This window comes from Pteropus alecto, unplaced genomic scaffold (genome assembly GCF_000325575.1).
Source record: "Pteropus alecto unplaced genomic scaffold, ASM32557v1 scaffold101, whole genome shotgun sequence".
Lineage (NCBI taxonomy): Eukaryota > Metazoa > Chordata > Mammalia > Chiroptera > Pteropodidae > Pteropus > Pteropus alecto.
Genome location: NW_006432945.1, coordinates 5,327,589 through 5,331,637, shown reverse-complemented (window position 1 = coordinate 5,331,637; position 4,049 = coordinate 5,327,589). Strand labels below are relative to the sequence as shown.

Sequence of the window (4,049 nt, the reverse complement as noted above, 5' to 3'; positions counted from 1 at the left end):
GGGCGGTGAGAGGGCTGGGAAACACAGTAATGAAAATGAACTACAGCCCACACAAAAAGTTTCTAAAAGAACGCTCATGCTTAATGGAAAGTAATCTGATTTTAAAAGAAATGAGCCTTATTTTAGAGGAGACTCTCTCCCCCACTCAGTCCCAGGATGTTTGATTCTTCTCTGTGTCAACTCAGATGCTAAGGGAACTCTCAAAGGCTAGCAGGACCTCACAAAAGGTCTGGATCAAGCTGTCATATGACTCACACCTTGACCTTAGTTGTCAACTAGTTAAACACAGATTTTTAATTTGGATTATAGCCAAGTACAAAGCTGTATGCCAAAATTATGTTAAAGATTTCTAACGTGGATCCCTGCTCCCCAGTAGTTTCACGTTTCCTGATAGGTCAACACTTTCCTTCTTGGAAACCTGAATTTTTTACCTATGCGTTTCACTGCACGAGTTACCAATGATGCTTCACTTTTTCTTCCTTTGACACTGAGAAAGTTTGAACTTCCTTACCGAAACTTTAATGAGATTTTACAAATATCAAATCACCTTGTATTCATCAAGAAAATAAGTGCATATTTGAATTGAGATTCTTCATAACTTTGTTAATTAATGGGTAATACTCATTTTCTCTCTTCTTAATCAAGAAACCAAATGTAATTGCTTTTGCTGTAATTATCAACGTGCCATATTTCTAAGCTTTTGACAAATGATTCTATAAAGTATAAATTGATTTTGCCATCACAATGAGTAACATAAACGCTTGATCAAAATAATAACCTCTAAATTTCTGGCATTTTCATGTTCCTTCCTTGGAAAAAAAAAAAACACTAAAATTTTTCCTAGTTACGTCCTTCTCAAAAATGTGGAATCACTAAGTGAACAGATTTTTGCTCTAAAACACCTGCAAAAGTAGTTATACTCACGGTCTTCTTCCAAAGAATTTTTATCCTGTGCAGCACTATTTAGCATTTAACACATCAAAGTCATGTCAAATTTTCCAATCTTCTAATCTTCCTTTTACCAGAGGTAGGTGGAATATTGAGTGGCATCATTACAATTCTTTCCTAAATCAGAGATTCTAAGATCTGTGAATGCCATACATGTGTTAATAACTCTCCTTTACCCTTGTCTTTAATAAGAAGCTAAAATCACATCTGTACAGGCAAGCTAAGTCTCAAAAGAAGAAAAAATTTTTTTTTTAAAAAAGCTGCTTTTGTGATGCAAACAGCATGGTCTTTTGAACCAAATAGGCCAGCGCCCTCTTCACAGGTCAGAGCTTAACTCTTTAAACCTTTGACTCTTTACCTATGAAATGTGAAATAATAACGTGAAATAATATTTAGCTTCCAAAACTATTGTGAGAATTAACTGAGATGATCCACAATAGAAGTTGGGTACCTGATAGACATTTAATAAATGACAGCTATTTGTATTCAATTGTTCCACAGACAGGATTTATCAGTTCTATCAAGGCCATTTAATTTGACTGTGTAGACAGAACAGGAGTTCAAGTGATGAAATACAGTACTATACAATACGATACAGAGAACACAATTCAGCACAATACAATACAACAAAACAAAATATAAAACCTCAGTCTCAGCTCAACCAGATCTCACACAAAACAGGAAAAGACTATTTAGAGGAAGGAAATAGTTGAGCTGATTACTTTCGAAATTGAATCCTACAGAGAGTCATTTGGATAATTATTTGTTTCAATCATACATCACAGAATTAGCAATTCAGTCATTCCACTTAGCTACTTTCCTTTCTCCCATCTCTTTCTATATTTTCCAACTTCATAGGTATGTTTACATCAAAGCCAATCAACACCGTAGGAAACATTTTCTGATGCAATGTAAGTGATTTTTGAGTTAGAATGGTTTGAAATCAGGACTGAATTCTGAATTATCCAGATTTCCTGCTTGTAGTGTCTACCTAAGCAAATGCCAGAATACTTGCTTGAATGTAATTAGAGAATAGCTACCTCCTAATTGATCACACAACTATTATGATAGAGACAACAGATGGTTCATTAATCTTCTTACCTCAAGTGAATGGCGTTTTGTATATTTGTCCCATTTATCTGTTGGCGTCATGATGGTTTTCTCATCAATTTATACACACCTTCATATTTTAAAGGCATTAACATTATTTCTGTCAGGTATGTTGAAAATATTCTTCCCTGCAGTGTGCTTGGTTTTTTTTTATAGATGTATAGATGTTTTTGTGCTTCGACATCTAGATTTAAATTAACAAATAGCAAAATAAGAGCTTATTCTATGTCCGGCACTTTACAAGATGCTGGGGCTACAAGACGGACATGTTTGCTGTCCTTGTCCAGTTGCATTCAAGAAGGAAATCAAACCGTGAGGAATGCGCTAAACAGTCAAATAATAGAAAACTAGAAATTAATGGCTTAAGCATATGGGGTTTTAGATTAGCAAATGATTTAGAGTGAGTTTGCCCAGGCTTGGTACCGCTGAAACCTCTAGAGCAGCTGTTGTCAAGCACCCAGACTCTCTCCTCGTTCTCTTCCCTCAGCTTTAGTCAGTGGCTTTCATACTCATGATTACAAAATTGCTGCTGAGTCTCCAGACATAATATCTACATTTTATGTAGGAAATATAGAGGAGTTCTAGAAGTAGGAGGATGTCTGCATCAGGTAAGCAAGAGCCTCCCCAGAAACCATCAGCTTATGACTCATTGAGCAGATATGTATCACATCACAGCCTAGGGAAGTGAGCCTTTTTATTTACCTGGACTGACGGTGCTCTGAAGAATATCAAGTTTCTTAATAAGAAAGAAGTAGTAATGGATATTAGGTGGCATCTAATAGTATCAGCCTCAGGAAGACGGTCCGCAAAAAATAAAATAAAAGACGGTCTACAAAAAATAAAATAAAATAAAATCATTAAAATAATTATGTCATAATTAGTGCAATAAAAAAGGATAATGAAGGCTGCTATAAATACTAATAGGGAATGGAATTATATTAGATAGGATGCTCCAGGAAGGCCTCTTAAAGAGGTGACAAAGTGTGACGGGGAGGATGAGAAGGAGTCAGCCTTAGAAATGATGGAAGGAAAATTACCTAGGCAGAAAGAAGAAAAAGTGCAAAGGCTCCGAAGCAGAAAAGAACTTGATTTATCCACAGAACTAAAAGAAAATGAGTGGAACTGTGAGTGCAGGGGAAAGGGCGCCAGTCACCTGACACAACTGCTTCAACGAAACAAACAAACAAACAAAACTCAGACCAAGAGTGATTAAATAATTTGCCCATAGTCATTCTGTTAATTTTTGCCTACAGTACACAACATATTTATTTTAATCTTCAAACATGGACATGGAGGGAAGAAAAAATTATTTCTTTTTTTACAGATGAAAGAAAGTTTCCTATAGCTAAGTCAAAGCTTTAGGTCTAAATTAGAAGGAACATAAAGAGAAATGAAATGTTAACAGTGAACATGTCTGCTTCGAAGCCATATAGACATAACTATATACCTTTTCATATGACAAAATATGGATTACTCAATTACAGTGATAGAGGGAAAAGTAAGAACCAGAGAGAGTAGGAAAGAGAGGAAGAGAAGAGGAGAGAGAGAGAGGGAGGGAGGGAGGGAGGGAAGGGAGGAGGGGAGGAGAGAGAGAGAGAGAGAGAAATATAGTCTTTGCTTCAGAGTATCTAAGAAATTAAACAATTTATTTTCATATTTGCTTGCTTCCTACTCAACCTAACCCAGTTCAAGAACCGTCTAAAGCTGAACATATTAGTGAAAGAACATATTATCTTACCTTCTATGTAGTTTCACACATCTCTGCTACCGGTCACTAAAAACACTAGAGAAGAGATTGTTGACAAGTTAAATGCAAGATTATTACGAAACATGTGTCACACTTATCGTTGGTGATATCAGCTTTTATAAAACAGCTGATATTTCAATCACCGATCTAAAATGATAAGCTATTTAAGAGAAATACAATATTTATTATAATCTTAATTTTTACTAGCCCCTACTCCTCTATTGCGTAATCTAGTGTCATGTCC

General features: G+C 35.6%; 1 long non-coding RNA gene across 1 annotated transcript in view; it reads right to left on the bottom strand.

Moving 5' to 3' along the window:
- The window catches only part of LOC112476427, a 3,623-nt gene extending 773 nt beyond the window's left edge, over positions 1–2,850 (bottom strand). The window contains exons 1-2 of the long non-coding RNA XR_003045067.1: positions 2,761–2,850; positions 2,050–2,242 (exon numbers count right to left, since the gene is read on the bottom strand). This is a non-coding gene — a long non-coding RNA (uncharacterized LOC112476427). The remainder of the gene's footprint in view (positions 1–2,049; positions 2,243–2,760) is intronic.
- Between the last annotated feature and the right edge of the window lie 1,199 nt (positions 2,851–4,049).